Source organism: Humulus lupulus, chromosome X (assembly GCF_963169125.1).
Source record: "Humulus lupulus chromosome X, drHumLupu1.1, whole genome shotgun sequence".
In the NCBI taxonomy this organism is placed as follows: domain Eukaryota; kingdom Viridiplantae; phylum Streptophyta; class Magnoliopsida; order Rosales; family Cannabaceae; genus Humulus; species Humulus lupulus.
The window spans coordinates 30941484-30952430 of NC_084802.1; the positions used below are offsets into that span (position 1 = coordinate 30941484).

The 10947-nt window shown below is 37.8% G+C and overlaps 1 long non-coding RNA gene and 1 pseudogene across 1 annotated transcript; both read left to right on the top strand.

The window, feature by feature from the left end:
• Positions 1-676: 676 nt before the first annotated feature.
• LOC133805675 (uncharacterized) lies at positions 677-7671 on the top strand (annotated as a pseudogene).
• Positions 7672-8123: 452 nt separating this feature from the next.
• Positions 8124-9475, top strand: LOC133803564 (uncharacterized). The gene is made up of 3 exons (XR_009878056.1): positions 8124-8404; positions 9113-9202; positions 9386-9475. It is a non-coding gene; the product is annotated as an uncharacterized LOC133803564 (long non-coding RNA).
• Positions 9476-10947: the final 1472 nt, after the last annotated feature.

Here is a 10947-nt window from a genome sequence, read left to right on the forward strand (position 1 = left end):
TTTATTTACAAGTATTTGTTCACTACGTGTGTTGTTTTGCTGTATTCTATATTTTACAAGTTATTCCGAGCAGTAATGTTCGCACAGGTCGTGGTCAAGGCAAGTGACCAAGGACCTAAAGCTCCTCAGTCCCTTGGGGGGCATATAAGGTACATCGATAGCAAAGCATACCAAAAGGTATGTAAACGCGCGAACAAAATAAGTGAAAGCATGCTCCGGTACTTAGAGTATTTTTCAAAATTTATATTTTGTTAAATCAAGCCAAAGTATTATGCTAAGTTCGTTCATGCGAACAGATGTTATAATAGACAAAAATATTATAATATCAAAAGGCATTCCTTTTACACCGCGAGCAGTACTGCTCGGATGTAATTGTTTAATTAAAAGTAAAAAGCTGCCTCTGCAGCAATAAAAACAAATTGTCTTTACAATACGACCCGTGGGCCGTGAAAATGAAACAAAAACAGAAAAATTCTTAAGGAGCTGGAGGATCCTGGGGGTTGGGAGGAGTGCCTTGGTCAGCCGAAGGACCAGCTTCAGCATCAGCACCATCAATCCCCCCTGCTCGGGAGGCAGGCACTTTGACCTTTTCTTCTTCTTCCAACCGGATGGCGCACTGCGCCATCAGAGTCCTCTTCAAACGTTTGGACAAGTAGTTGAAGTTAGCCTCCCGGTTATGCTGCCAGAATTCATAGAAGCAGAGGTGAGTGGCCTCCTTGTACTTCTTCAAATTCTTGGCCCCGTCCTCCTCGAGCTCCTGCACTCGCTTTTCAAGCTCCCTCGTCTCCTGCTTGCTGGCGATCAGATCAAGCTCAAGCTTATTACATGCTTGAGTGTTGAGCTTGGCACTTTCCCTGAATTTTTCTTTGGATTCGTTGGCTTTCTTCAGGGCATCTTGGGCGTCCAAAAGCTCCTTGGTGAGAGTAGCTCTGTCCTCGCGCAATTGTTCTTGCTATTTGGACAGCTCTTTATTCTCCTCGAGTAGCTTGCTATTGTCAGCCTCAAGTGCTTGCTTAGTCTGGGCAAGCCTGGAGTCGAAGTTCTTTCCCCGAGAAACCAACGCCCCAACAAGGCGCCAGCCCGCAGTTAAAGTTAGCAGCCCCTGAAGACAGAAAATAAGATTAAGTAAGGAAAAGAAATCAGACATAAATGATAAAGTAGCAGGAGATAACTTACGCTAACTATCTCGTTCAGCCCTCTGTTGACGACTTGATCAGCCTCCATTGAGGCAGTTTCAGTAATGGCGGCCTGGCTGCGTCTGTGCTTCGAGAGCTTATATATCCTCTCCCTGGCTGAGCCGACCACGAAGCTGGGCAGGGAGCCTTCGGGCGAGGTGTCCAATGCCTCCTTGTCAGCAGCCTTAGAAGAAGGTTGTGGATTAGCAGGAGTGGGAGTCGCCTGCTCGGAGGAAGGTGGAAGTGGTGAGTTCTCCTTGGAGGGGGCAGTGGCTGGAGCATCGTCTATTCGAGCCTTCTTCGAGGGGGTCTTGCTACTTTCCCCTCGAGCCCTCTTGCTATCCTTCTTCAGGACAGAAGAGGCAGCGACAACTTGGTAGTGCTCAAAAACATCCTCGGAGTCCATACCTGCACAAAAGGAAACAGCACAAGCAGTAAGACTAAATGTTCATGCAGGGTAAAAGAATGAAAGTAAAAGGATTACAAGTAAAGTACCCGCACTACAACTACTGGTCGTAACATTATTTACTGAACTACCTACTGCCTAGAAGAAATCTGAATTTAAGGAGGGAGCATTCCTAAAGTTTCCATCCCCATCAAATAGATGAGAGGGAATCGTCAAATGATTTAAAAGCGAGATTATTATACCATTTTCATCCGACGAGTCATCAGAAAGTTTAGTAGGCACATCAGCCTTTTGTTTTCCTTTGTCCTCGGGGGCCAAGGGTTTCTCTATTCGGTGAGGGGCGGCCAGTTCCCTGATCGTAACCCCAGTTGGTCTCCTCCACGGAGGAGACGCTTGGGGTTGCTGCTCGAGTTCCACATCGGCTTGGGCATTTTCTATTGAAGGTTCGCACGTCGATGGTTGGGGATTCCAGAGGCCGGCCAACCTAAGGCTAGCCTCTGTAACTAAATTTCGGACACTCTTATCAGCATTCGGCATGCTGGCTAAGAGTGCCGCCCTTGACTCCATCCCTGGAGTTGGGATCGGACGTAACCATGGGCCTGGAACACAATGAAATTTCAAAACATTGTGACAGAAAAACACTAAGTGAAGAAGCTGGTGACATAAGAATTTTTACCTCCTCGAGTAAAGGCCAAGTTGTCTGCAGCTAAGTCGAGGTAAGAAAGTATTCCTGATGATACCACCCCACATTGGAGATGTGAGTAGTCTCGGTCAGGAAAGTGCGCCCGATTTCTTGATGGAAAAAATGGAAAAACCCCGTACCTTCTTGGTTAGGGTTGGACTTAAGGTCAAAAAGAAAGTTGACCTCGTGGGGAGTGGGCTCTGGCCATTTTTTGAGTTTGTAAAGGATATAGAGTGCGGTCAGCATTCTATATCCATTTGGGGTGATCTGAAAGGGGGCAACTCCAAATTAATTTTCCACCCCCTGAAAGAACGAGTGAAGAGGCAAAGTGGCACCTACCTCAATATAAAACTGCGACCAGGCGCTGTAGGCCCCGCCTGGCAGGTTGGCCCTTTGGTCGATGGAAGGTCTGACCAGGGTCACCCCTGTCAGTTTATTTATTTAAGTAGTTGGCGATCATCCGGATCATCACTCTACTCTGGGGAACAATATGCCACTCGACATCCGGCTGAGCGGCTGTCGAGGACGGGCATGCCTTTGTACATTGGCATCAAGAACATTTTCACCTTGACCATTGGTTGAGGGGGCATCAGCAGTAGGCTGGCATGAGGAGTTAGGGATTTTCCTTTTTTGAGCTTTTGTTTTTGTTCGAGCCATTATTTGGGTAGGAACTGGAGAAGGGTTTGCGCTAGGGCGAGAGAAAGGGATATCTAGTATCAGATTATAGGGGTTTTCTTCGCCTTCAAGCAGCTGAGCTAGGAGGTCATCTTCAATGGGTCTTTCTCCTCCCCAAGGGTCTTGCATATGAACTGTAAACATACAAAGGAGGAGATAAGACACATAGCCTGCGGAGTTACGTGGGAGATTGGGATAACGTTGCTCGCGTCTATTGGCCAGCAGCATCCTACCCATACACTAAGTTTGGTGCTAGCAGTTTGAAAAACGGATCAAAAAGGAAATAAAATGTTTTCTGAAAATGAACTTTTTCAACTCCTAAAGGGCGGGAAAAAACCTAGTTTTTTCAACTAGCTTAAAGATTGAATTTTTACATCGATCTTACGCCCTAAACCTATGATCCTTACCATCGAACTAGCTCCTAACTTATATAAAGCAGAAATACACTCTCTTACCAAGCATCAAATGGTTTATACAAAATCCTCATAAAATTCTACTAAAAAACGCAGGAAATCACAGAGCATAGTAACAGCATGCATGGCATCATGAAGAGTTTAAAAGACTAAGTGATTACCTAGGCAAAGATGGAGATTTAGAAAAATAAAAAAAAATTGAGTCGAAAAAATCTTCGGTAGGACGTCTGAATGGTTTCGAAATTCTGGGCTCTGAAGCAAAGTTCTTGAAGTTCTTGATTGGAATGGTGAGTAAAGAATTATAAGAAAGATAAAGAGGTTACTTATAGAGGCTGAAGTATAGCAAAAAGTGGACATCATGACTTTCCCATTTTTGAAACGTAGGGGAGTGTATAAGCCGTCGAACTGATTTCTTGAACCCCGAAAAGGCTTGATTAGACATAATTAAGTCACGATTTCCAAAAACACACGAGGATTCTGACAGATTTCGTGGGGCATATGAACGGTTGTTTCCCTAAAGTTTCTTTATTGCTGGTCGCACTAAACAAACCACTACAACAATTATGCCCATATATTACATTAAAATATAACATATTTTAAAAAACGCTATTGTTTGACACGACTAAAAAATTTATTAGGCGGTAAATTATTCACTTAGGCGCCAAATGAAAAAGCAAAAGAATCCCTAATAACCCTACGCCTCCTCTATTTCCCTCTCATGCTCTATCTTTCTCTCTCAGCAAGATACCGTGCGGTCTCATCCTTTACAAAGTCTTCAAGCGATTCTTCTATGATGACGATAGGTCGAGACCTCCAATTCCAATGCCCTCTTCTCTGTCGCCGATCGGTACTTCTCTTTCTCTCTCTGTAAATATATATATATATATATATGTATGTATATATACAACAATTCGAACACCAATTCCCTTCCTTTTCAATTTGCTGTTTCTGGGTTTTTGTTTGCAGACTTGAAAATCTTTATGGTGGGAAGGCCTATGTCGGCCTTCGGATTCCCGATGCTGACACCGGCACTCGACAAAACATCGATTTGGTTCTCCTCACCAAAGGGTATGCAAATTTCTTTCCCAAAATTATAAATTATAAATAAAAACCTCATCTTTTTGTTCTCAACAGTGCAACTACGATACTCTCATTATATAACCTTGTACTGCTACTCTGTTAACTAGCTCAACATAATAGAAGAAGGGTCAAAGATGTCTACTTCAACTCAATTTTCTTTGTTTCTGCTTACGAAGTTGTTACTTTTCTGTTTTTGGTGCAGAGGGGCAGTGGTTGTATCTGTCAAGAATCTTGTTGGATTTGTGTTGATCAATGCGGATGGTAGCTGGTCGTGTGAGACCAAAAACAAAACAGAACATCTTCCTAACCCAGTAAGTAGCTTTAAAAATCAATGCTTTCTGAATGGAGCTTTTTAATTTCAGTACTTTTATATATCAAATGCCTTTGCTTATTGCTGTCTTTGGTTTAGTTTAGTTTGCTGTTCACTTTACTTGGTTGTTTATGTGATACTCATGGTATTTGACAGCAAAAGCAAAAGTAATGATTCAAATGGGGAAATAAATGATGTATACGTATCAAGTAATGTCATGGATATGCATGCATAACCAAATCTATAGATTCCAAGTATTTTTGTCTGGATTTTGGTCTTCAACTTGTTTCTTTCATATTGTTTATTTTTAGGTGGAGGAGACTAGAAAACAAGCTTCAATTCTTGAATCATATCTTGAACAAAGAGGAGTTGCTTTGCCTGAAGGATACTTGTCTTGCAAAGTTATACTTCCCAATCTGAAATGTTGGTATGCGATTGATTTGAATGTTTCATGATTTGACCTTTAGTATCTTTATTTCACAGATAAATCTGTAGCTTTTGTTATGGTGTTTAAATTTCTGAAACTTACATGTTACTTTTATGTATGTATATGCGTGCACATGTTCGTGCTTATGTACCTATGTTTATTAGGAGCTAAAAATCTTTTTTAGAAAAGAGGCAAAGAACTTGGCTGAGGACTATGGATTTTCACCTAGCTACAAGAAAATAAAATAAAAAAACTTAAACCAAATTGTTTTAATTACACTACATTTGGTATTTAAAAAAAAAAACAGAGAGACAACTGTAAATGTTCTCTCTCTCTCTCTCTTTCTCAGAAAACCTGGACTACAAAAACACAAGATCTTTTTGCCAACTCCAACAAAGCTCCTAGTAAATGGCCAAAACCAGGAATCCCTGCAACACCCTTCTCTGGTAGCTCCTTTGACTAACTGGAACCAAAGTCTCAGAGCCATAGAACAATGCATGAACAATTGATCTATGTATTAACCTTTCACATAGGATGCTGAAATTTTAACTTAAAGACAGAAGAGGACATTTCTTTTGCAACCTATCCCAGGTTTAAACCTTATCACACGAGTCTCCAGCAAAAAAAAAAAAAAAACTTATCACATGAGCAATATGTTTTGACCTTACTGAGTGCCACAGACTTCCAAATTCCCAGAGAAGGCTTAAAAATCCAGACAATAGGTAACGAGTCAATGACCATACCCTTTTACCATCTAATTTAACTCTCAACTGAAACCCCTCAAGAAGATTTAACAATGAGGAAAACTCAGTAGTGTTACATAGAAAGTTTAGAAATATTATCACCCCAAGATAAGAAAATACCAGGGAAAGAGATTTTAAAAGGAGAAAAGCCCCTCCATTAATATGTTCTCATCGATATGTTCAATTAAACAACACTTATCAGATTGGCCTATTTTCCATTTTCTTTGACCCTCAATGTCTCTATGTTTCTCTACCTATTGTTATGGCTATTGAATTGAGGATCCCTACATGGGGTCAATCAGAATGATATCTAGCAAGACTAGCATAATTTAGAAAGTACATTGCCACAATGAAAACATAATTATTTTGTATTCGAAGTGAATTAAAGGGTTATAATGCGGCCATTTTAAATTAGACACTAAACCACTGCACATGCCTATCTCAGTGATTTTGTAGGTTTGTTTCACATTGTAGTTGTTGTAGATAGTAACATCTGTGACATTTAGTTTGTCTTCCCTTTAATTTCACCGAGCTTCTTTTCTTGCAGTACTATTCAGCCAGGCTCTTTTCCACCAGAAGTCATTCCCTATGACCAGTGGACTCAACAGAAACCAGAAACAAAGCCTATGTTTTCTGGTTGGCTTAAGGGTGCATTTGGAGGTGGAAAGAAAGAGATGCAAGAATCTATACAGCAGAACCTCAATTTTATTCTCAGTACTGCTCCAATTTGGGATAGGTTTGTCATTTATCTATACTATAAAGTATAAATACTTATTTCCTTTTTAAGGTATAAGAGATTGTTGCTTTGGTTGTCTGAACATTAATGAAGTCCTTATTTTTGAAGTCATTTCAAATGACATTTAGATACTGCTTTCCAATTGCAGTTTTTTATTTTCCAAGGAGCTCTAAACTATTTTAAGCTTTGAACAAGTTTCTTAGTCTTCTTTAAAACTTTTCTGGTCATTATTATTGCTTTGTTAAAGAAAGGAGCACATGCCATTTTTATTGAGGGAAAAAAGAATATTTTTTCTTATGTAATTTTGAAGAAAATTAAAGAAAAGGGGTTGTCAAATATAGTCCATTTGTTTCCATGATATCTGGCTTTCACTACTGGAAGATTTTACTATTTTGTTTGCACACAGGGTGGAGCTCAAAGGTAATAAATATGTACTTGGAGAATTTCTGGAGTTCAAGGGAAAGCCAGAAGATCTCCATGCTTTGAGAAATATCAAAAGATCTAAAGTCAGTCGTCTGATTATCGACAAGCATGCTTGGATTAGGTGAAAATCCATTTCCATTTCTGAATAAAAATTAGCTGTGGTTGAGACATCTAATCTACACACTAACCTTTGTATCTTTTTCTATCAACTTTTTTTTGAGTCTTCAGTTTCTCTAAGTCATCATGTGCATTTTTCTTTCGAAATCACAACGCATTCGACGCTCCAAGTTTTGTACTCGCCTAGGGATTATGGAAGCGAAGGAGCTTCAGCTTCCGAGTGGAAGGAGGTATGCGTGAGGTCGAGTACAGAGGTTGTCTTCCAGCCTCAGAAATCTACAAAAGTCTGCAAGTTCAATTTAATTCAAATTTGTCTGTGTGAGGTATCTTTTTTAATTCAAATTTCAATTTAATATCAGATAATCCTAATTGCTCAATTACTTCTATGAAAGTTAAACCTAAAACAGCTGTCACTTTCTTGCTAGTAAGACCATTTCACCAACATATGAAAATTAGACATAATGATAAGGATTTGTCTCACTAAGTGGAAGTGTTTAAATTTTGTTTTAATTGATCATAAAGAAGGGAAAAACATATATACAAAGTCTAAGGAAATAAAGTACAATCTGGTTAGCATTATATTGATTGGAATGAATACTAATTTGAGGTCATAGTTACGATTTCAGCTGAAGGATGTCGGACTTTGCAGTAGGATTCTGTCATTCTTTACAGTTCAAGAATTAAAAAACTGAATAATTTTACTTTCCACAGTAAAACATGTTATTTATCCAAATTAATATGTATTTTATGTCAAATGATGGATCAATTTTATCATTTAAAATTAGGGTAATCTTGTATCCATTTTAGTATTTTCTCCAAAAAAAATTCCCTCTCTCGATGGTTCCTATATGATGAAATCTATATATTGGGACAGAACTTGAAAAAATTTGTGAAAGCTGCAGATATTGATAGAAAGGATTGCAGAATCCTGCAAGGTTGAAGCTACAGTTCTTTACAGAATAGAGCCTCGAAGCTGCAGTTCTTTACAGAAAAGTGCCTCCTACACTTCAAGAACTTCTAAACACAAAGGAAGGTTTTTTATTTTCATAATTAATGAGTACCCTCTTTTAATAAGAAATTGCTCTTGACTATCTAAAGTTGTGGTGTTTTTTTATGGCAGTTGATTGGGAGTTGTGAATAAGAAAGACTATTGTAGCTTCTAAGAGAGAAAGGCTTATAAAATTTGGGAGGAAAGAAGAAATGAAATCTCTTTGCAGGTACTTTCAAGTTCCTAACTTTTTTTTATTTTTTTTATTTTCTATGTATTCAAGTTCTAATCTTGTTCTTATTTCAAGAGGTTGTAATTTTCTAAGCTAAGATTATTGATTTGTATATATTTTATTGTCAATTAACTATAGATTAGCTCCATAGATTGAGATATGCTATGTTTTCGTAATTTTCCTTATTGTCTAGATTAGCTCCATATATTGAGATATGCTATGTTAGAACAATATGCATTTTTATTTTTTTATTTTAAGTTAAAAAAATATATTACCTCATATTTAGTAGTGGATAAAACTTTGATCAATGACACTAATGTTTCTAAAAGATTTTTTGTCAACAAACATGGCTTTGGGTATAATGCAAGATACATTTATATATAATTAGTCAAAATTGTGCTAGTGCCCTCTGTGTATATATGTTGTCTTGTTTGTCTGGTGGCACTTACACTCTGTTTCGGTCTTTGATTATAAAAAAAATCTGAACATGGATGTTTTGCTTAGCTCTTTTTCCTAAATAAAAGAGTCAAGTTATGGAGTATTATTAACAAATTGGATTTATTACATTGTAATTTAATCAAATACTTTTCTGATCTTGAATTTCTGTAGCTTTTGTGTTGTAAAGACTGATTTTTTTTCTGGTCTTCAAACCATATATCTAGTTGTTACTTACGCTAAGCTGATCAAGATTTGTTCTGTTCTCAGCCAAGGCTGCAATTCAACTCGCAAAGTGCGACTCTATTAAGGCTGCTGCCCTCTTACATCAATCTTACGTCACTGTGGATGACATCAAAGGTACTACATAGTGATATACATAGTGATATGATACTTTGAAACAACTACAAATTATAAGATAACTTTTAGTTCAAACTCTTGTGTATTTCACTTCACCAAAACTCCAATTTTTGCATTTTATGTTAAACTTGACTCATTCTTTCTCAACTCAAAAATATTAATCCATGATTCAAATACTTTCAGAGGTTAAGGTTCCATTGGCAGTACTTGGAGCAGAGTTTGACCATCCAGAGATTGTCAAACAATTTGAGGAGCTCTGGATTCTGACCAGTTAAGCTCTGGAATTTCAGATTTTGATACTCACTTTCAAGGCCTCATAGTTCAGAAAAGGTCTCTTTCTCTCTCTCTATATATATTTATATAACTGCAGTTGTCTCAACTTATTTCTATATTCTATTCCATATTTGTCATTTGTGAAATGTTCTGTTTTAACTAGTGTGAAGTATATGGTTGTTAGGTATGCATTTAACTGGCCATGATTGTTTTCCTTTACTTATATTCCATTTATCAATTCAAGTTTTGCATCCCTATTCTGTCATCAAAAGCTTTATTCAGCTGTTGTGTATTCATGACAGACTTCTATGATATTTCTATGGTATGTGATATCGCATTGATTGTTAGAGATCTCGCTAGTTTCTATTAATACTTTGTATTTTCTTGATTTATCTCTTAGTGATGATGACGACTTTGAGAATGAGTCGGCACTTGAAATTCAGCCATACTTGATGGAAGAAAAATGTAAGACTGCAATTCCTTTGTTAATAATGTTGTATTGTGTTTTTTGCCTCCCCTCATTGAAGTGCTCATGCTTTTGATATTTTTTTTCCCTGGAATTTTAATGATTTCTCATCTCCTTCTTCTTTATTGTTTAAGTCAGATTTGGACTTTCTGTTTTCTAATTTTTGGGTCATCATCTGTAGTGTCGAAGCACTTGATAATCACTTGACTGCTATCCAAAGGGACCATGAACTCAGGTCACTTGACTTTGCCCAGATTATTCATTTCTTTTGGTAGATGTCCAAAGATGGTTGTCACAGTCCTCTATTATTCTCACATATTCTTCTGATATAATCTTAATGCGTTTTGGTATGTTATCTTGGTTTTATGCTGTTGTTAGTAATAAAAGTATTTTCTGATGCAGGCAAAACTCAGAGCTGAAGAAGCAAATAGGGCTGCAATGGAAGCTCAGAGAAGAGAAGCAAAAGAGGCTGCTGAAAGGGAGGCCAATGAAGCGTCAAGCCAGGCTGTTGTTCAGAAGGAAGCTTTAGGATTGCAAACTAAAGCCAAAACTAAGGAATCTGAATTTGAAAAACCAATAAATTCAGCATCAGCAGGTAATTTGGCTACTAGGCAAATATAGCAACCTTGTACTGATCTATAAATATAATCATTTCCCTTTTATCTAAAAATCTAGTTTAGCCCTAGAATTACCACTTTAAGTAATTGCTGGTGTGATTCCATTATTACACTCGAATATTACAGGTGTGTAGATGTGACTGGAGCTTACAGTGCTCTAAAGACGGAGCTTAACATAAGCTTGACAGCAATAGGCCTTTTGTGGACTACAACTGGCTTTATTGCAAAGAGGATTACACATGGACCTGTGGAAGAAAGGGAAACAGGTATATGACAAGTGCACAACAAATGGACTCACAACAAAGACAAGTGCACAAAGGATGGAGCAAGTTTCATGCATGGTTTACTTTTGTGTATCTTGTAATTTTTTTTTTTTTTTTTTGAAGTAA